The sequence below is a fragment of the Lycium barbarum genome, chromosome 9 (genome assembly GCF_019175385.1).
Source record: "Lycium barbarum isolate Lr01 chromosome 9, ASM1917538v2, whole genome shotgun sequence".
Lineage (NCBI taxonomy): Eukaryota > Viridiplantae > Streptophyta > Magnoliopsida > Solanales > Solanaceae > Lycium > Lycium barbarum.
The window spans coordinates 43,416,538-43,440,627 of NC_083345.1; the positions used below are offsets into that span (position 1 = coordinate 43,416,538).

Here is a 24,090-nt window from a genome sequence, read left to right on the forward strand (position 1 = left end):
TTAATGTTTTGTAAGGCAGATATCCCCTCCATTAGGCTGGTACAAGAGGCATTTCAAAGATTCTCAAAGGCCTCTAGGTTACAAGACAATGTTGAGAAGAGTTCTATCTATATGGCTGGGGTCAAACCTGACATGGAACAACTGATCTTGAACACTCTTGGGTTTATTGAGGGTAGCTTTGCCTTTCAAATATCTGGGAATCCCTCTTTCATCAAACAAAAACTTTCTATTGCTCAATGTATGCCATTGGTGGAAAAGATCACTGAAAGGGCAAGATACTGGTCTACAAAGTTACTATCATATGCTGGGAAATTGTAATTGATCAAGTCAGTCCTATTTGGGATTCAAACATTTTGGGCCCAAATATTTATATTGCCTAAAAGGATAATGAAGCTTGTGGAAGCAGTCTGCAGGTCCTTTTTGTGGTCAGGTTCTGCTAAGATCACAAGGAAGGCTCTGATTTCATGGGCTAAGACTTGTTTGTCTAAGGCAGCTGGGGGAAAAATGTGATGAATTTATGTGTATGGAACAGAGCTACTATAATCAAACAACTCTGGGATGTTGTTGAAAAGAAAAACTATCTCTGGATAAGATGGGTTCATAGTTATTACGTCAAGAACTCTACTGTTGAGAGTTATAACATCCCAAAAAGGGATACTTGGGTTGTAAGGAAGATCATTGAGGCCAAGCAGTATGTGTTGAGCTCCACAGTCCTTCAAGGAAACCATAACCAGGCTGTTAGCTATTGTCAAAAGGGATACTTTTTCAATCAAGTATATGTATGTTTCTATGCTTCCAGTCTATGCAAAGGTTCCCTGGAAATGTCTCACACTCCAACCTAGTATCCATCCTAGGCATAAATTCACAATGTGGTTGGCAGTACACAGAAGACTTGCAACTGTTGAAAGGTTACTGAATATTGGTATCAATGTGCCTCTGAATTGTGTGTTTTGTAATGATCCAGTTGAAACTTTTGATCATTTGTTCTTCAACTGCCCTGTTACAAGAGGAATACGACAAAGACTACTGGTTTGGCTTGGCATTTAGAGGACTATAGGTGACTGGGGTATAGAGTTGACTTGGGTATACAAGCAGGAAAGAGGCAAGAATGGAAAATGGGAGATCATCAGCTGTCTTTTTGCTATGACCATTGCATCCATCTGGAGGGAAAGAAATGGACTCAGGTTTCATCAAAGCTGCTTCAACTGTGCCAAACTATGTAGAGAAATTTTTGTGCACATACATATACCAGGAAGAGCTCTCAAGAGATGGCAACATCATCTGGCAGTCCTCAATTCAATACCTTAGGAGAGCGTGCTCTTTCTCAGTTTTGCATTTTTCTGTGTACTGTCTGTAGCAGAGTGTCATAAGTTTATGAGTAGAACACATGTTGTACTGACACTGCCTTATTGAGTTGCAATAGATAGTTTGCTGCTCTATGCTGCCAGTTATTGGTTTGTCTGTTTAAACTTGAGGAGATAGGTGGTCAGCACCTATCCTGTTTTGTAACTCTCATTTTGGTATAAATAAAAATTGTTTATTCACCAAAAAAAAAAAACTAACTCTTTGATTCAAGGATTCAACACTAATAATGGAAGTTATATGATTAACATCCCTAGATACATCATAATCTAGCATAAACCCAATCAATTTCATCATTTAAAAGCCTAAGTAGAATATTCATTAAAACCCAGTTCTATCTTCCATTACTAAGGAAGTAATAAGGAAGGAGGAACCTATGACGATTATGAACAAGGAATTAGTAAAGAGGTTAATAAGACTTACCACCAAGAGACTCCCCTAAGAATCCTCTAGAAATGATCCCAATATGAACCACTTTCGGAATACTAATGAATGAAAAGACTTAGGGTTTTATATCATTTAAATACCCCAGTTACTGCCCCATCGCCGCTTCCGCGGTCACTCAAACCGCTTTAGCTGCGCCGCCCCAGCGGTGCCTTGACCGCTACAACGGTCAAGCTCAAATGGCCAGGACCGCTCCAGCTGCAGGGTGACCGCCCCAGCGGTACCGCTGCCGCGGTGCTGGTGCCGCCAAAGCAGGCACCAGACACCAGAAACTACACCAAGTTTCACACTTCAATTTGATTTTCTGACTAATTCCCGAGGTCATCTGCTCATATACCACATGCACGACACACATAAAACTCACTACAAACGCGCTCATGGCCTCAAAATTCCCAACGGAGGTCTCATTGACCGAGTCAACCCCCGATACCTTAATTTCAATTTCTCAACCCAAGTCCCAAAATACATCCGAGTGCATTAAGAATCAAACCAGATACACACACAAGTTCTAAATGACCATCCGGACCTCTCGAAATCGACGGATTTTTGAAAAAGATCTGTTTACCCGAAAGACAATTTTGAGTCAACTCTTTTTCGCTTAAAGCCCAAATTTCACAAAAAGTCATCTGAATCAAGTCTAGACACCTCGGAAAGCGTGTCAACGGTCCCCTCGGGTCAAAAGTGAGCTAACCAAGATCAGAAAAGGGTTAAAAGGGTCGAAAATGCAATAACGACCAAATGGGTCATTACAGATAATGAGTAAGTGTTGGACATCTTCTAATTCTATATCTCTATATGTTGCAAGTGAAAATACCGAAGCCACTTGGGCCACTTCCTCCTATTTTGAAACCTGTTGGACCTGAGGCCCAACTCTAATTCATTTGATCAGGTCCGATGGAAAATAAGGGAAGCTAATATTTGCATTTAAAGGCCCAGTTATGGATAAAAATAGCTAATTAGTGGGCTTAGGTAGGGCCACCAGCCTAACTTTCCTCCTTTATTTTTTCAATTTTTATATGTATATATGTACTTGTAAAGACATGAAAAATATTGAAACCCCTTATGTATGTGTAGAACTTAGGAAACACTTAGTATTTTAGGAAGTCGCTCAAAACACTTTCAAAACTCAGTTAATTTTAATTTTGCATGAAAAATGGTACTCAAATCGGATTTTGCTAAGGTTTAAAATTGGATCAACGTTTCGGATAAATTAAATGGTTTTAGAAAAAGGTTAACTAGTAAAATGATTTGGGCCTTCCGCCTCTTTGAGAAATTTGGATGATAAAAATGGAGGTTACTTAAATTGTTTGGGCCTTAAGCCCAATGATGCAACTGAGAATGGCTTTTTGCTGAGATTTTAAATTTAAGGCAAGAAATGAAGAAGTGATTTAAAGATTGTGTGAAAGAATTTATTTGGTTAAAACACTTCAATCATTTGGAACGAAATTCTAGAAACTTGAAGTTAAAGAATCGCGATTGTTTGAAAATAGAAAAATGGATTTTTTTTAACTTGACTCAAGAAATTTTTGAGATGATCTGGGCCAAAAGCCTGAAAATATTGTGGACTAAAAAAAGAGGGATTTTTGCCCTGACCAAGTTGAGATAAGATGGACTTTGGACTAGAATGAGGTTGACTTAAATGAGCTTCAAAGAGAATGATATTGGACTTGAGCAAACTCTCATTTATATATATATATATATATATATATATATATATATATATATATATATATATATATATATGTGTGTGTGTGTGTGTGTGTAAAAAGGAGATATACTCCATATTTTCCTATATATGTATAATAAAACCCATAAGAACTAAACCCATTTTATTAGGACTAGAATAGTAGTGACTCTACTCGGGAGAAATCCCGGGTGTGTATATATATATACATATATATATATATATATATACATATATATATATGTATGTATATACGTGTAAAAAGGAGATATACTCCATATTTTCCTATATATGTATAATAAAACCCATAAGAACTAAACCCATTTTATTAGGACTAGAATAGTAGTGACTCTACTCGGGAGAAATCCCGGGTGTGTCCTAGTCCGGCAATAAAGTGAGTTGAAAACTTATGTAGATTTTCAAACCCAAAATCCCCTTTTCCAAAGGGGACTTTTTGCCAAAAAATTTCGGAAAGTTAATGATACAAATGAATGACATTTTATGAAAACCTAAACACTTTTTAAGCAAATAATACATTAATCACACATTGAAGCTCGTAGGTCAGCCGTATTCTACGGATCTTTAATATTAGGGTGCGTAAAACCTTTCCTAGGGGATCACCAGAACCCTTACCTCGAACTTTGGTACCAAAAGATTTCTCTCTTGCTTGAAAAATATTTTACCCGGTTTTCCTAACTTTCCTTTAATAAATTAGGTGGCGACTCTAAATAGAGCACCAACAACCTCTTAGTCGATTTTATGCTTTAACCCGCGTAAAAGTGAACCGTAAAAATTAGTCTTAAATTTTATTAAGTACATGTTTGGTTCTGTTTCTGCCTATTTCTTTTCCTTGGCATTTGTTGTATTCCTGTTATAATCCTATTAGTATATTTGTTGTAGTATTATAAAGTGGTCCTATAAATGGTTTCAATGTAGTAGAGTTAAATATCTTAGCCTGCCTTGAATCATGTCATATGCCTTTATAGTTTGATCATATCCAAAATGCTTACCCCCTTGTGTCATAGTGTTTTATGTGTTTGGTCTGAGTCTCATTCGGTTTAAATCTAACAAGGACCAATACCATGCTTGTCTGTGATATGCTATATGTGATGGTAGGTAGTTGTGTTAATGCTATTAGTCTCAAGTTGAGTGTATAAGGTAATCAAGTTTAGTTTATGGTCTTGTTGAGTAGTCCACTCTTATAGGTCTGATTATGGGTGTAGTTTGTTAACCCTGTGATTAGATTATCTTAATTTTGGTATATGTTATATGTTTAGTTTAGCATCATTTATCATGGTTAGTCTTGTTAAGTTCAAAACACCTGTTGTATAGTTTAATGGTTTTGAGGTACAATCTGTGGTAGTCACTTATGCATGATTCATGATCCTGCTGCTTAAATCACCTGAATCTGGCCACATGTTTAGTTAATTTGGTGAGTCTCATGAGTTGAAATCAGCATGTGTATAGCCTTATTTGGATTTGTATGAGCTCATGTATAGTATGAAAGAGCATATTCTTTTTATTCCCTCATTAACATACTGTCCATTAGGAATTTGTTTAATTGTGTAAGTGATAGCTTGATGTATATTGTGCTAGCATAGCTTGATGTATATTGTGCTAGCTTTGATACCCTGTTTAGTCAGAATTGGTGAAAATGCTTATGTAGCATGTTTGATGGTTCACCTGATCCATATGTAGCTTGTGAGTGGTTGTTTGGTATTTGGTAGCATAAAGTCATGTCTAAGCATGCATATGTCTGGTTACTGGTCAATATAGTTTTCATTTCAAAATAATGTTTGGCTTTAGGAAGTTTAAATGCTGATGTATGTCTATATTTGTTAAACCCTGATGATAAGTTGCATACCAGTTTGTGTAAGTCTGCTTGGATCTAAAACTATGTTCATGGAGACTAAAAGACCTGTAGCATGAGTTATTAAAGTGACCAAGACCTTTGTATGCTCTTTTAAATGACTCTGTCTAAACCATATGGCATGTGCTATTAACTTGCTGTTGATTTTAGTATCTAAAGATCTTAGAATATGTTACTTTTAAATGGGTAAGCATTTAAACTCAGTTATGCTCCTTTAAAACTATATTGGTATTTTGTTGAAACTTGTAATGAGTGCTTAAAGCTCTGTACCGATAAAATATGCTAACATTGAGTGTCTAGCCCATTTAGGTCCCATTTCTTGTCTTGTTGAGGTTAAACTATGTGCTGAATTACTTAGAACCCTGCTAAGGATACTTGCTAAAATGTCATGTTTTGATCTAAAGCTTGCCAAGCATGTTAAGTCCCCTATGGTTATTTGTTCTGCTGACTAGGTATATTAAATCCCCACTCATGTGAGCCTGCTATATGTTGATCTACATGGAGGCTAAGCAGATTCTTAAATTATTTTGTTGGTCAAACTATGATGAATACATGCTGTATAATCTCTTTGTGAACCTGTCTACTCCCTTACTTAGAAAGTATCTTGTGGATCAATCCTTTATAATGTATGTTTGTGTTTCCAATAGCTACAACATTATCATGTATTACTAGTTTCAAATGATTTTAAGACCTATTACTCTACATGTTTGTGCTATGTCTGTATTTTCTATGCTTTGTTTCCCTTTACATATGTTCATGATGGATGAAAAACTGGTTGTAGGAATATGAACTTAAGTCTGGTCTAGAGTTAGTATGTTAGTTTGGTATATATTGAGATGGTTAAAGAGGTGTCACTTAGTATGTGGAGGAACATGAGTGTGACTTACCTCGGATCAAAGGAGAAGTGAAGAGGGCTTTGAGTTTCTAGCTAACTCAGTCCAATTCTCCTATCCTAGATTGTTGGGGTTCCCTCATAAGAATCCATGTCCCATGGGACCTTCTAAGTGTTAAAAAAACTAGTAGAAACCTGTGTATATCATGTATACTGTCGGGTTTTCCCTTGTGCATTACCTCTCCTCTTTGATTCTATTCGACTAAGTCCAAATAGAACTTCAAAGGTTAAAGGTCTTGATGTGTTTTCTTGTTGTTTTCCACTCTGTGTGATTGACTTTCTTTATGAATATACCTATATATACAGATATATCCAGTCCTACATACACAGGTGTATGAGAACTAGTATATTTAGTATATAATGGGTATATCCCTTATGTGGGTCTATAAGTGTTGATGGGTTGTTGGTATTTACTTAAATTTTGGGCCTTGAACTCTCTTCATCGTTATCTAATTTGCGCTTGAGTTTCTTCTCAAAAATTCTCTACTTCCTCTTTGTCATATATCTATTTGATTTGTATATTTAACTTGCTTAAGTATGAACTTTATGTCCTAATCCTTATCCTTTTATGCGTTCCATGTAAAATTCAATCCTGGGCCGCTTGGGCCCCTCTCCCTGCGTTAAACCTTGTTGGGCTAGAGGCTCAACATGATTTCTTGATCAAGTCCGTGAGATAAAATGATAAGGGAAACTAATATATTGAAGGCCCAACCATGGGTAAAAATGGTAAAGGCCCAACTATGAGTGAACATAGTAACTGGTGGGCTTAGGTAAGCCCACCAGCCTAAACTTTGCTCATTTACATTTATTTTTATAGATGTGTATGTATTTGTAAACACTTGGAAATTTTTGAAACCCTTATGCATGTGTAGAACCTAGGAAACACATAGTATATTAGGATGTCGCCTAAGTCTTTTCAAAAATCTCGGTTAATACAACTTTTTGCATGAAACGGAAACTTAACCTGATTTTGAGTTTTAAAACTGGTGTAATGCTACAGTTAAGTAAAAATGAGATTTTTGTTAAGTTTTGAAACAGATCAGTACTAAAACAAGGTCAAATGATCTTTTTAAAGTGACTTAGTGACAATTTTGGGCCTTCCGCCCCCTCAGCCAATCGGATAAATATTTTTGGGTCCTAAAGCCCAGGTTAAAGTTGTAAACTATTTCAAAATGGCTTTGAATGTATCTGAGTTATAACAAAAATGACCTGTTTTCCAAACTATCCTGTGACTGTAGAAATGGTACAAAACTATGCTATGAACCTGTGCAAAATTGTTGAAACAAAAATCACATTCTAGACATTTACAGAGACTGATAAAAAATTGATTCTGCATTTGTAAGAAATCTAAGAAAAATTTGAGACTGACTTAGGCCTAAAGACCTGGAAAAGGTGGATTGAAAATAAGAGAGATACATTTGGGCCGAGTTTGAGGAAGATAGACTCTGGACTGAAAATGCCTTTAACATTTATGAGCTTCAGTAATGGAATTGGACTTGAATCAAAATACTCTCATTTTTTCTTTTATATATAAAAAAAAAATTGGAGATATACTCCATATTTTTCTTATACTAAATAAAACATGTAGGTACTAAACTCATTTTATTAGGACTAAAATAGTAGTGACTCTACTCGGGAAAAATCCCGGGTGTGTCTTAGTCCGGCAATAAAGTGAGTTGAATACTTACGTGGATTTTTAAAACACAAAACCCCTTTTCCAAAGGGGACTTTTTGCCAAATTTTTCCTGGAATTGATGATATAAACGAATGACATTTTTGCAGAAAATTTAAACATTTTAAGCAAATAATCACACACTGAAGCTCGTAGGTCAACCGTATTCTACAGATATTTAATACTAGGGTGCTTAAAACCTTCCCTAGGGGATCACCAGAACCCTTACCTCGAACTCTGGTCCAAAAGAATTTTTCACTTGTTTGAATAAACCCTTTTAACCCGATTTTCCTAGTTTTCCTTAATAAATTAGGTGGCGACTCTAAAAAATATATAAAATCTAATTAGAGCACCAACAACCTCATAGTAGCTTTTATGCACCCGTATAAAAGTGAACTGTAACAACAATGTCTAGTACAGTCTTGCGGATCGGTACGACGACGTCTGTACTTATCTTCGAGAGTATGGGGAACTTAGGAAAATTCCATTCTTTCATTCCTTTTCGTGCGTATGTGATTTAGTTCAAGGTCAAAATTTCCTTGTTTCAATCTCTCACTAATGGTGAGGACACGTTCTCGGGTTCGCACATGAGCATTTGGATGTGACATCATGTGGTATGGCACGAGATGTATCACCGTGATAATGACGTGAGATCAAGTTCAGATAGAAGCTATGACTTAAAGATTCAATTGAGTGGGGTTGTGATTCACATTCTTTAATTTGGTGATATCCCTATGAAAACGGGGGTGATGGTGCAAATGATTATATGATAGCCAAATTTCAGTGGTTAGTTGCTCGGAAGTCTAGGAAGTGCATTTATGATATATCAAGTGATAGGAATATACTTATGATTCTAAATGGTACGGTCAGTAAAATAACCATGTGATAAGCATTGTGTCTTTGAAACTATGCTTGAGAGGTTTCAGCATAACATAAAGATTTGAGATGCAATGAGATAGGACATGTACTAACATTCTGAAGACAAAGGGAAACTTGGATGAATCAGTTGATTGGACAAGAAGAGTAGTTGATGAGGCTATAAACAGAAGTTTGAGAAACATATAAAAATGAAAGACGACCTTTTGTGATAAGTTATGAGAAGGTAGGATTTCGTATTGGGGTACGTGTAAAGAATCTTCAGTTACTTAACGAAACAGAGATGTAATGAAAGGAATTTGAATGAATCATTCCCAGTTATAGGACGAGCACAAGTGGTGGATGTGCTTGTCTAGGAAAAAGTCACTATGGATGATTGAATCTATTGGGAATAGACGGGTGTAGTCTTTTAGCAAAGGTCGTGTTTGAAGGTTTGCTTGATATATCGGGGGTACGATGATTAGAAGGAGTCATTTTGAGCTGTGAGACTGTTGATTTTGTGAGAAAACTCTATTTATAAAGTGAATGCAAAAGGAACATGAATTAATCAGTAAGTTTGACTACGTCGTAGGCTTCTAGGAGAAATAGTGACCGAATAATATAAATGAATCTAGTGATGGACGAGTGTGATGATTTAGTTACTTAAATAATTATTAGTTGTTGCATCTAATTTGGAGAAGAAATGTGGATATTTTATATGTGATGCGTTTGACTTAGAGGAATTTTAGTTTTAAAGTTTGAGTAAGGCAAGGGAAACTTTCAGATGCTCAAGGTTGTGATTTACTACTGCCTCCATGATTGGCTTTGCTATTTTGTTAGATTTATGATATTTTGATCCACCCCACAAGTGGGTTTGAGTGATTTGGTTGATAATGATAAAAGCTATTTTTAATGGAACATGGAAACTAAAGAATTCAGATAAAGGCATCTTACTATCGAGTTTGGAGGATTAATGTAACATCCCGTAAATCCGATTAGGTGTCAATGTGAAATAATTGGGGTTTAGACGTAATTTTAACCTTTTGGATCCCTTTGGGATGGATAACGGTGTTAAATAATCTTTTCGGGGTCAAATGAGATAAGGAAGTTCATTAAAAATCCTGAAATTCATCTAAGTCTGAGACAGTTTCAGTTATGCCCAGTTTTCGGGTCGTTTTGTTGGTACTTTGGCAAAAATCAAAACATGAAAGTTGTAGGTATTTGAAATACCTTTCCAACCATATATTATGGAGGTCAAAGGAAGGTCTGTAAAAAAGGTTATGACCGATTTACGGAAGCTGTATAAAATGGAAATCCCAATTCTTATAGGATTAGGTTTTAAAGCCCAAGCCTTTATAATAACCTATAAATACAACCCAAAAACGTCCAAGGAGAGGGGTTTTCCACCAGACCATATATCATCTCTCTAAGGTGAGTTTTTACTCAAATCCCTAAGTTAATTACCTTAACAAATCACTATATTAACACCAAATCATTACGTGATATTGTTAGATTGTGGAAACTTCATTCAAGGTCAAATATGGGATGAAGCTTTGGGATTTCTTCAAAAAGGTAACTCCCTCACACTTTTATGGATATATGGAATTATTATTATGTTTTAGACATGGAATAGTTGGTAGAATCATGAAATGGGATTGATTTAGATGCACTTTATGAAAAACAAAACCCTAGTATGTTTGTTGTAGAATTTCCTCCGACCAGTCATATTAAATTGACGTTTTCTGCTAATCTAACCGTTGGATCGAGCCCAAATTTTAACTGAGTGGTCCCAACATATAGGTCTTAAATCTGAAAGGTGAAGATCAGATTTCGCGGTCTATAGCTATGCGTTTCCAGCTATGTACAGTAGCTGCGAATTTGGTGGATATCTATAGTTTATTGGTCATACAAACCTCAATTAGATGTAGAATGATTCTTTGAAGCATGGAGCTTAGGTTTGGAATATTTTAACGGGATTTAAGGTATGTCTTTTTAAAAATAAAATCCTTTTTGAATATAAAGGTAATTTGTATGTCTCTTTTGAACATACTCTTTTGATCGATTTTTATAAACTCTTTGGTTGTGATTTGTATGTCTCTTTTAAAATCATTTTTATTGGCTATAAGGATGATTTGTATGTCTCTCTTTTTGGAAACATATTTTGAATGAAAATCACTTTTGAACCTATTGTTGGAATTATAAATTTTATTCAAGATTCTTTGATGAATGAAAGGAAAAGTAATCTTTTCATGTTTCTTGAACTCTAATTCATGTCTAAATATTGGTTAATGTGTGTGAGGGGACAAACTCACATTAAACCTAGATTGTAACAAACCCTATATATGTATAAGATATTATGAAAGTTTCCTCTATGAGAGATGCTTAATAATGATGGTTAAGAGTTGGTAATGACATTCTTCTTGATGAATTGAGATATGGAAATCTTTTGTAAAGGAGTTATACGTTTTCAAAACATTGAATGGAATGACTTAATCTTTCGATATGGCATAATGAACTTTAATGTTATTGATGGTGTGACTACTTTGAGATAAATTGTGAATCGGCTTCTATGCCATGGACCTTGTTGTTGTGTTTGCCTTGCTATTCGGGAGGAAGAGTAGCCACTATGGATCCTAGTGTATTAATTGCCTTGTCATTTGGGAGGAAGAGTGGCCACTTCCAGGTTCGCTACCTGGGGTGTATTAATGTCCTTGTTATTCGGGAGGAAGAGTAGCCACCGTGAATTCATATTTCGGTGCATTACGCAGTGTTTAGGGAACTTCTACGGTCATCCCTTCGATGTGATTGATTATTGGGCCTGTATTGGCATGTGTGGTATTCTTATTCTCTCATGGAACTGTTATTGACAATCATGATCAATTTGAAAGGCATAATTGAAAGTTGTAACTTGACAAAAGGCTTTATAATCGGTTTTGATAATTCTTATTGAGATACACAAGCTGAATACCTATTTTTATATTGATTAATGGCTTTGTAAACTGTTTAACAAATGATATTAAGAATCATAAAGTGGAATGACTATTTTTATACTATTTTTTCAGAACAGATTTCTTTATGTATTATTATATTTTATTTTTATATTACTTGTTGTCCCCGAGGCACTCACTGCGTACGAAAGTACTCAGGCATACTATTGTTGTTTTTTATGGTATGTTAGGTAACGGAGAAGAGTAGATTTGTGATACTCTCGACGCTTAGGAGAACTTGCTGCTGTTGTTGATTTGGTGAGCCCACATCTTTACTCGTGGGACACTTCCTGTTTCATTTATTATTCTAGATTTCTGGGTTGCGTCCCGAAGTTAGATGATTGTTGTGTCTCTTAGAAGCTCCATAGATAGTTGTCAAAATTGTGGGTAGATTGTCAAAGTATCGTATGACTTAATGGGTGTTTGCCATGTTTATGACTATTTACTTATATTAGACTTCCGCTGATTTTATTCTTTAATTGTGATCCTCATATATGCAGTTACTTATAAATTGATTCGGGAGAGGCTTCTCACAACTCAGAGTAGGCAAAAGAGTTATATGGATAGGAAGGTCCTTGGTTCGGAGTTCATGGTTGGCGAGCGAGTTTTCATTGAAGGTTTCACCCATGAATGGTGTGATGAGGCTTGAAAAGAAGGGAAAGTTGAGCCCGAGATATATTGGTACGTTTGATATTGTTCAGCATATTAGCAAGGTGGCCAATGAGTTAGCTTTGCCACCTAGTTTTGTTAGGTGTTAAACCCGTATTTCATATTTGGATGCTCAAGAAGTACCATTCGGATGGTGCTCGTGTGATTCAATGGGTTTTAGTGTTGCTTGATCTGAATTTGACCTTTGAGGAAAAGCCTATAGCCATTTTGGATAGGCAGATTCGAAATTTGAGATCCAAAGATATTGTTTAAGTGAAGGTTCAATAGAGACATCAATTGGTCGAGGAGGCTAATTGGGTGACCGAGTCGGACATAAGGTATGGATATCCCCAGCTTTTCGATAGTTCAGGTACCTTCTTTCTCTTTACGTTTAAGGACGAACGTGTATTTAAGTGGCGATGATGTAACGACCTAGTCGGTCATTTTGAGAACCAATGCTCTATTTTATGTGTCGTCCATTCAGAAGCTCCATAATAATTATTGACTTACTTGCAAAATTTTAAGTCAAACGGATGTCATTTGGTTCACTTTGGTAGAAGGTTTCACTTTGAAAATTCCAACATTCAATTATTTGGATAAATTACTTATTTTGGGAAAACGTGCTCTGATTGGCAATCAGAAGATTTTGTTAGATTTGAAATATTTTTTATGACCGCTCGGAATTGACGGAGCTAATTGTAGAGTTCGTTTGGTTGGTTTTTGATAATTAAGTCGGTTTTAGTATTTAATATGTCTATTTATGGTGAAAAGATGGTTACAAAAAGAAATAAGACCCGAATTCGAAATTTGTTGGTTCCGTTAACTTCGATTGATGTTTATGACTTGCGGGAATGGATGAGTCGATTCCCGAAGCTTCCGGGTGAGTTTTGGATAAGGAAAAGGATATTTTGGAAATCCTTAAGTTATGAAATGAAGAAGTTTGACAAAGTCAACACCGGGGGTAAATAAGTCTTTTTTGAAGTTTTGTTGATCCCATTAGGTCCGAAATATAATTATGACTTAGTGGAGTCGTTGATTCGGTTCCCGGAGGGTTGGGGTGTGATTTGGGTCATTGGTTGAGAAACTAGTTAAGTTAAGGAATTTGAATTGACCACGGTCAACATCGGGTCAAGACGACCCCGTGTCGATGTTTTGAAATTTTCAACAAGTTCGTATGATGATTTTGGACTTGTTCGCAAGTTTGGGGAGATTCCGATGAGTTTCGGATGGATTTGGGTTGTGTCGCGCTCGTATTCGATGTTTTCGGTGTAGTTTCTTTGGCCATCAAGGATACCATTTTGATCAAACGACCTTTGTTTTGTGTTTTGATTGAACATTAGATTCGTATCGTAATTACAAAGCTATAGCAAAAAAGAATCGTCGCATTCAACTTCGTATGAGGGAGTTATAGTCATTTTAGCGCGGACAACTATTGTTGTACCTGGTGTGGTCGCAGAAACGTACATCTAGGCAAGGAAATGGACCCGCAGAAGCGGATTTTTGGCCGCGGAAGAGGACTTTTGGCCGCGAAAGCGAAAATCGCAGTGTATTAAAAATCATACTTCGTCTATTTAGTATTTTGAGCATATCTTGAGTTCTAGAGCTCCATTTAAAATGATTTTCGCGGCATTGTTCTCATCTCAACAAGGGGGTAAGTATCTAACCTTTATTTGGTTATCGATTTTATCCATGTTTGGTTGGGAAAAATTGGGGTTTTGAACCCAACAGTTGAAAAGTTATAAATCATGGATTTGAGGATCAAGATGATGGCTTTTTGAATGGGTTTTCTAGATCTAGACTAATTATGTTATGGGTAAACTAATTTTAAAATAAATTTCTAGCTTGCCCATTACGTTTTTTGGGTTCATTTTTGTCACGACCCATTTTAGCCTAGGTCATGCGGGCACCTACCTTTCCCACCTCGGTAGGTGAACCCTTAGCTCAACATTCACAATAATAGAAAATAGCGGAAGAAAGTAAAATAATGTAAGTCTCACAATATAATATAATGTTAACAAGTGCGGAAGTAAATGAAATCCACCCCAGTATCTGGTCTGGTCATACAAGAGCATCTAAATCCGAATACTAAAGTCTGAATAATAATACATAAGTAGTCTCAAATCATGTCTCTGAATGGAAAACAAGACATAAGTAATAGAAGAGTCTTCGAGGTCAGCGGACGCCATGCCCACCCTGGAAAACTCAAGTGGAAGCTAAAGAGTCGATCAGCCACGAGTCAGAGAAGTAGATCCGACCTGATACTCTACATTCATAAAAGAATGCAGCAAGTGCAGGTCAGTACAAAAAACAGTACTGGTAGGCATCATCGTCCGACTAAGCATAGTTAACACAATTTATAAAATAAAGCAGATAAGCAAATAAAACAATCAAGCATGAGACAATATAATCGCAACCGAAATCTGTCATCACCTATGTAAGCATCTAAACCCCAATATGATAAGTCCTAGTATGCCCGATCCAATCTGATCGCCACAATAGAATCGACACAATTCAATCATCACAACGGAAACATCACAATACTGACAATCACCACACTCGATCAAGTAATAATGCAATGCAGTGCAATAATGGTATGAATGTGAAGCCGTGCTATGCAAATGAGGTGTACACATGTACTCCGAACGGAAATATCGACAGCTCGGTAGCACAACCCAGCATGACTCACGAAGTCTAGGTGCTACCCATCCTGGATCTTTGCCCAACGGGCAGACGGGACCCTGGCTAATTGCTCACAGGGGGAGTCTCACCAGCACCACCCTGGGAGACCCGCGGAGTCTATGCACTAACAACGATTCTGGGATAACATCGAAATCGGCCATGCAACAACGGTGCCCGAATATAACCATCGGACATCGGGCTCCTCACAGTCACTCAAAAGAGTCTGTCAACTATCTGTTTCACAAATCAATGATTCCGGAATTGAACCTCGAACATCGGCCTTGTCACAATCACTCAAGTAAAGAGTTTATCAAATATCAGTTTCATATAAACAACGATTCCGAAATGGATCTTCAGACATCGGCCTTTTCACAATCACTCAAGTAAAATAGTTTATCAATTATCAGTTTTGCTCAATCAACGATACCAGATCATCACCGGGTATCGGCCATGCATGAATATGAGAGAATGTGTGCAATACGTATGTCAATCATCAACAATCATGTTTAATATCACAAATACCACAACGAGGTATGCCAACAACGTATCGCATCACAACACCACAAGGGGTATGCCAAAATATATCAAGTCAAGTACCAACAGTGGGTACGCCAACACATATCAATAACTCAAGTACCAACAGTGGGTACGCCAACATATAACGAGCACAAATACTAACAACGGTATGTCCATTCTATCCAAATCAGGACGACAAGCAGGACTCGATATCTATCAACTACACATGGCATCAAGCCAACACAATTAATAAATCAAACACACATAACGGGGTGGCTAGCCCCAACACACATCAAGGCCCAACCTAAGGCAATATCCATCCCAACTTCATACCCGAAGGTTCACATGCTGTCTCCGACCTCATAATCTAAATATGTGATTCACTATACGAAGTCTCATCAAAATAAACCATAACCTACCTAGACTGCCGAACCGCAACACCAACAAGTCACTCTATTGCCTTGCCCTTCCTCTGAAGCTCAGAACCAAAGTAGTTTAAGCATAATCGAATTCTAAATTAAAAATTATGAAGAATGATATTGCTATGATATCAATTAGGTCCATTTTAACCCTAGAAATTGGGGAAACTGGCCCACAAGGGCAAAACGGGAAATTTGCGAGAAAATAAACAAATTAAGTACTAGGGAATCATAGACCAACCATTAATGGTTGATTTAACTCAAAAATTGGTCTAAATATGACTTCAAGTAAAAACCTCCCAATTTGGGTATAAACACTAAGTCTCCAAATCTAAAATTCAATGTTAAAAGTGAGAGATATATGATCAACAAGCTTAGATTCATCAACATTTAGCATTAACATCATCAATTTATCATACATGACCCTAAGGAAAAGTTTCCCAAAACCCTCCTCCAAATTTCATCTCTAGGGAAATGTTAAAGGGAAGGGAAAAATGATTGTGATTAAGGAAGAGTAAAGGATTAGACAAAGTTTACCTCCAATAATTCCATTTCGACAAAAGACCCACACCCAAGTTCCATAGCTTTTGGTTCGCTATCCCGATCATGATTTTCCTACCCCAGAGGGAAAGGTACTTCCTTTTTGGGCCGGTTGTGGGCGAGGAGGGATTCGAACCCCCGACACCGTGGTTCGTAGCCACGTGCTCTAATCCTCTGAGCTACAGGACCCACCCCATCTCCACTGGATCTGTTCCCAGAGTTTCTCTAAGCTCCAATATCGAGATATGAAATAATGAGGGTCTAAGACTTATTTAAGACACATTTAATGAAATATAACTGCATGCCCATCACCGCCACAGCGGTTGGAATACTACTACGGCTGCTAAGTTACCACCACAGCGGTCGACCCACATCACACATGACCGCCTTAGCGGTCATCACACTGCCACAATGGTGCCGCTGGGGCGACTTTGGTGCCGCCGTTGCGGGCGCCAGACATCAGAATTCCCATAATTTTCTAAGTCCTCAATCGAATTTTTGAGTTATTCCTGAGGCTACCTGCTCACAGCCCGACTACCTAAACTCATACAAAAATACGCTGCGAACGCGCTCGTGGTCTCAAAATTTCCAACGGAGACCTCGTCGACCGAGTCAACCCCCGATGCCTAATTCCTATCTCCCATCCTATGTCCCGAAATGCATTCAAATGCATTAGGAGCCAAACCAAATACATGTACAGGTTCTAAACGACCATCTGGACCTCTCAGAATCGACGAAACTCCGGAAAAGGTCCGTTTGCCCAAAAGTCAACTTCGGGTCAAACCTTTTCACTTAAAGCCCATATTTTTACCAAAGTTTCCCGAATCCGGTCTAGACACCCCGGAAAGCATATCAGCGGTCCCCTCGGGAACGGGCAAAAACACCGAAAAAACTATAACGACCAAACGGGTCGTTACAATTTTTGAATTCTGAATCAAAGTATTGCAATATGGGTATCATTGGACTCGTTTAAACTCGTAGAGTACTGTTTTGACTATATTGAACCTAATGTTGCAACAAAATTCAAATATTACCCTTTGGGGCTCGGAATTAGTTTTATTAATGACTTTTTGGACCTGAATTATTATCCTAGCAATATGGTTGTCTACGGACTCGTATACTTACGTAGATTCCGTATTTGAATAGTTTGGGATCGGTCGGAGGCATTGAATAAGGGCAAGGTCGTATGGTGATCACTTGAGCTTCGAACTTCAAATCAAGCATGTTGAGATATGAAGCTTAACTTAAGCGTCATGGTTAGTTTAAATTGGACTAATAAGAGGGGATAATGGGGTAAATTAAGGGAGTCCTAATACTTGTGAGGTATGAGCACTCGTATGGGGTACCGGTGCCATGATATGGGTACAACAACAACAATAACCCAGTGAAATCTCACAACGTGGGGTCTGAGGAGGGTAGAGTGTACGCAGACTTTACTTCTACCAAGGTAGGACGGTTGTTTCCGAAAGACCCTCGGCTCAATAAAAAGCATAAAAAGAGATCAGATAAAGCTAAGAGATGGGTATTTGTGTAATTTTCATTATATAATCCGGTCTGAATGCCATGCTTTAGGCATTAGCTGACAGCATAGATTGATTTGTGTCTCTAATTAGGTTATGAGGTCCCTTATGTATTGCTTCTATGCTTATTGCATATCTTATCTGTGATTGTATGTTCTCATCACTCGTAAATACTCATTTAAAAGTGATAAGTGCTAAAGATTGAGTCTTTATTGCTTAGCTTGATTGCTTATTGTGTTGCATGTCATATTCATGCTTATTATAGTATCTCATATGCATTTGAGGATACTTTTGAAAGGTCCTAGGGGAACTAATTTCTGACGGAGTGATGATGATATTTTGAGCCAGATTGTCTAAATGACAGGTAATGTGATCCTAAGGGATGAGTATTGTGATTTAGAGCCTACGGGGCTAAGTATTAAGATAGGAAGCCTAAAATAGCTGAGACCCGATGTGATATGGGAGATCTAAGAATTTTGGGTTGGTATATGGACCTCGCGAGTCCCCCATGAGTCATGATTCGGTAATGTTCGAACATGTGTGTGCCGGTGATGGAAAGGTCTTGCATTGCATTTCATACCATTGAATATCATGTGACTTCATTGATTACTTTGGTTGTGATTTGCTTGAGTTGTTGCCTGATTTACCTTAAATGCGTATTTGAAAACTTGACGGAGTTGTGGATTAGAAGCTTTCTTCTAGGCTTATAACCTTATATTGTTGAGATTATTGTGATTAGAATTATTATGGACTAATAGCTGATAAGTGTGAAAGTAGCAATCGTAGGCCAACCCTCGTCTCTGTTTTCGTTAGGGTCGGTCGACCATGCTGCTGTGTACACGTAGTTTCCCGTACTCACGCTACACTTGTTGTACCTTTTGTGCAGATTCTATCCCTATCGCTAATGTGGATTGTGGCTTCATCGATCGTTAAGGAGCCTATCTTGGAAGATTCGGGGTGAGCTGCTAGCTTATCCGGGGCATCGGATTCTTCTTGTTCTTCATTTACTTATTTATGTCTCCTTGTTTCTGACAGCGTATTAGCTATTATCTCAGACTTGTATCAGTTTCTTAGTGGTTGTACTTATTTCGCATTTTTATGATTATGAGATTTAGTTTCTGACACTTAAATGACGTTATTTATTTATTTATTTCCGCACAATATACTCTTTAAAATTGGCTTAATCGGTTGTGGATGGTTCGCCTACCGGGTGAAGGTAGGTGCCTTCACGACTTTGTAATTTGGATCGTGACAATGTAGTACCTTATTCAGTGAAATTCATACTCCTAGAATCACATGTATCTGCACTTGTCGGAATCTTCAATACCTCTGGTGAATTTTTTCCAATTCATCATCTTTATGCACTTCTTTTGTTATTACATCAACTATATTTTCATTATGCACCTGTTCAGGAGCCTTATCCCTAGTTGCCAATTTTTCCCCTTCATCTCCACCTTCTTTCTGTTCAGCACTCAACTTCTCATTGTTTTTAGTAACTACAATCTGCTTTTCTATCATGTCCATTGTATTATCATTACTAACATATGTTTCTTCATCTGTATTAGCCTTTTCCACCTTGGATATCTCCTGCTCTTCATTAGATTGAGCCTGACATTACACATCCTTCACTCTTTTGTTGTTTATTGCTCATCAAAAGATTGATCTTGAACCACCACTACTTCTTGTACTGATTCATTATCCTTGCATGTGTGTTCAGTGTTATTTTGTTTGCTTGTCAACTCCCCTCCTACTTGCTTAGGTGATTTTTGATTTCCAAAGGAAGCCTCCACCCATGGTTTACATCCCATTGATTTTGTTACTTCATGTTCATCCTCCTTGACACCCAATGTTGCAAAAGAATTGTTGGTTTGCACATTATCATCCTTGCTATTCTTTTAGGAGATTTAGCACTGTCGTCCACCTTTTCACTTCGCTTTCGTTTCATGTTTGGTGGATTAAATACTTTACCATCCCTTGTCGCATTCCATCCATTATAATTCATACTATATGTTCGGAATCCTTCACTTCTGATTGATCCTTATCTTGTGCAAACTTTTCTTGTTGCTGATTAATTAACACTCTTATCACTTGCAAGAGTCTTCATTGGTTCCTCTTTTGAACGCCCTTCAGTCTTTTCATTATTTCCTCCTTGATTGGTTTCAATTCAGGATGCAGAACAAAACATTCACTCTCCTTGTGTCCCTAAAGTCTGCATGATTTACAGTACTTAGGCATATAGTCATATCTGATATTGACCCATGATAAAAAATAAAAAACCTCTCCAATACTGGTTCTTTTGATTCCAACAATATTGATTCTCTTTGGGAATTTTCGTAACAGGCCTACTTCAATCTTCACTTTTGCACAGCTTGGTCGCGATTGATTCTTTGTATCCATATCCACATGAAGTGGCTTTCCAACCTCCTTCATCATCATAAACAATGATTCTTTTACGAAACATTTAGGCGATAGAATGGGAAAGAAATCCATACAAGGGCAGTGGATGTTTCCACCTCCGGATTGAACCATGACTCCCAAATCAATGGTCTCATCTTATAATAAACATCATTGGCTTTGAGATAATAGGCAGGTTTCAACATCACATGAACACAGTCCTCCAAAGTCAACAATCTTATTAAAACATGCCTATATATCACGTAAAAAAACTATCTTGCACTCCGACTTGATTTCGCACTGTAGAGGAATAATTCTACATAGTTCTTCTAGTTTTAGCCAGCCATATGAAAATTTTCCGATGTCAGCCTATTGAAGATTCTCCTGCATGATCATATTGTTCACTTCATCTTCATCTCAAACTACTGTTGATTCTCCATGCACGTATGTTAGTTCTTTGATAGGAATAGGGTTTTGTGGGGTTGTTTTCGTTTATGGCTTAAGTGTGTTGAGGTATGATTGCTTTATTGGTGGTGGTTCACCTCCTGGAAGAGGTGGCCAGCCAGTGTTGCCCTTCGTCATGGCTAAACCTTGCCGCCAGCGAGCTTAGGGTTAGGGTTTGGTATATTTTAGAGTTTTGGTAGGCTAGAGAGCGTTTCTAAAGAATCCTAAACCTCTTTGCACAATTTAGGGAATTAACTCGCACAAAATAAGTAATTTTTTTTATTAATCTACTGTCATTATTGTTATATTTGTGATCTTCTTAATAAATCAACTAGTATTAAGCACGGCAAGAAATAAGACATTCTATTGCAACTAAAATCACCATAAAAAGTGACAACTACTTTTCACTTTATGCACACTAGTAATCTTAATTTTGATAATTTTGGTTAAATAACAAGACACAAGAGCCTTGAAATTTGTGATATTTCCTTGGCCGGACTTGGACATGAAATTCAATCACAACTAAGAGTATGACATCATATAGTTTGTCGAATCATTTTGATAATTTGTGGCTAATAATACATCTATCCTATCCTTTGTATAATAGAGCAGAGAGATGAACCCATCTTATAATTAATGTGTCGACCTTTTTGAGATATCAGAAGTGGCCAAGCATTTTTCTTTTCTCCTCCATTTGAAGACTTTGAGGGCTCTTACATTTTTCAATGGCTGCAAATTTTGCAAGAAGGTAATACATTCCTTGATAAAATGTTTAAGATAAACTGATTTTGTTGTTTCAACTTGCTTTAAATATGAAATCGTGAGCGGCAGGGAAAATAAGGAGTTCTAACATGTTCTAATCACTCTGTCATGTAACCTTTGTCGTCCGTAGTAATTTTGGTGCAGTTTGTGCATCAATAGTCTATAAGTTTTTTATACCATCAAGCTAAGTCAACTGTTTGGTATGATAATCTGAAAAATAAAATAATTATTTTTTATTGCACTCGGTTAGTTAAATTGCACTAATCGTATAAAAAAATTCACACCGTTATGGTATAACTTAAATACTTTTGGAAAGTGAAAAATGAGAATTTGGTCTGGCGTATTACATGGAAATTACAAACTTCTCTGTGGTTTGTTATTGGTTTAATTTCTTGGAGCAGATCAATCAGGAATAGTAAAGGATTTCTTGCCAAAGAGCCAAATATACTTATGTTTTGACGGACATTCCCGTCTAAATTTGTCGAAAGTCAACAATTTTAGACGGCGTTCAAACCAACTTCTCTTAAAGAGTATTAGTTAGTACTAATGGATGCATCCAAACAAATTGAATGTTGCTTTCTTATTCCTATCTCTTTGTTAAAGGTGCCTTTCTAGTATGTAATACGTACACAATGACGAATGATACATATCACTATATCAGTGCAATTTAATTGGATATACTAGTTTTTTATTTATTTTTCGAGTTATTTGATTGCTAGGCATAGTTGATATAAATATTAAAGGCAACACACAATATTGACTATTTTAGGCTAGAAGGTAAAGTTGCAATTATAACCGGTGCTGCTAGTGGCATTGGTGAAGCTGCTGCAAGACTTTTCTGAAAACATGGAGCTAAAGTGGTGATCGCAAATATTCAAGATGATTTGGCACTAAAAGTTTGCAAATACTTGGATCCGTCATCAACCACAGTTGTGCATTGTGACGTTACAAAAGAAGAAGACTTGGAAAATGCAGTGAACACGACAGTTTCCAAGTATGGGAAGCTAGACATCATGTACAACAATGCTGGTATTGCTGGAGAAGTAAAATCCAACATTCTTGACAAAGAAAAATATGAATTCGAAAAAGTCATTAGTATTAACCTCGTAGGTACGGAAAATTGCATTTTTTATTCCTACGTTATTGATAAATTCTCATTTTGATCCTTGTGATATTTCACTTTAAGATATTTAATTTCGAATTAACTAAAAACTTGTTTTAGTCCCTTCTTAATATTAAGAAATATGTTATATTTTAGAACTATATTACTTTGATACAAGAAGTACAAGTTAAACCTAATAAATGGGTAATTGAACAATTCATCATTTAATAATTCATACAATTTGTGAAGGTTATAAGCAAAGGAGCATAAGACCACTAGTTGAAGGATGAAAGTGCTTAACCGGACATCATAAGGATCAGAATCAAAACTCATTATTTTTTTCTTTCAATAAATCCATCCAGTCAGGTTCTCACCTACCGTAGTGATTTGGCCTAGACCTCTATCATGTATATTATTGACAAAAATTACAAAGAGGGGGACATAAAACCTTAACCTTCGATTAGTGTACAAAAATACTACAAGGGACTTACCCTTAATCCGATAACCTCACAGAAAAGGTACCATGACAATATAAGGATTCTACTGAAACAAAAACTTTACTTGATCAATGCCCTCAACCTATTCGGTTTTTTTTTTTTTTTTTTTTTTGTGGGGTTTGATCCTGAAGTTTAGTAAGAAAAGTCATGACTGAGTCTTGGTTGCAGGAGTAGGTAAGTTAGTATCGATCCGGTGAAGAAAAGAGAATTCAGTTGATAGAGACGCTGAAAGGCGTCAAGAGTATCTATGATCATAATTACGATCATCAAATTACTAAATGAAACCTTAATTCCAACATCGGCAACTACTCCTAGAAGATGAAAGTAGTGTTTTAAAAGGCAGTCTCTGGACTCGCCCCGGGTCTCGCCTTGGGGCGGGGCAATGGTAAAATGCCCCGAGGCTCATGTACGGGGCTTAGCTCTTGTGAGGCTTACGTCCTAAACGCCCGACTGTACGCCCTAAACACGCCTAACGCCCAACACTCGGGGCTCGCCTAACGGTTCTTACACAAATTATATGTTAAATTCCTTAATTAAAATCGTTGAGCCTCATAATTCTTTAACAAATGAATGATACTTAATAGTTTTCATCTATAGAAATAAGAAGATTGGTTTAACTCAAATAACAAGTCATAGTATTGCATATTTACTATTTGAGAACATCGTGAGGGTAAATATCACTTAATATTTCTTTTAAAAATACATAGTTGATGCTGAATGGTACATTTTCACTTGTCATTGGTCTTTTGTCCTATGTATCAAAATTATCATATTTTATTATTTCGATATTTGAAAGTAATTTT

General features: G+C 36.9%; 1 non-coding gene across 1 annotated transcript; it reads right to left on the reverse strand.

Moving 5' to 3' along the window:
* Positions 1-16,683: 16,683 nt before the first annotated feature.
* Positions 16,684-16,762, reverse strand: TRNAR-ACG (transfer RNA arginine (anticodon ACG)). The gene has a single exon. It is a non-coding gene; the product is annotated as a tRNA-Arg (tRNA).
* Between the last annotated feature and the right edge of the window lie 7,328 nt (positions 16,763-24,090).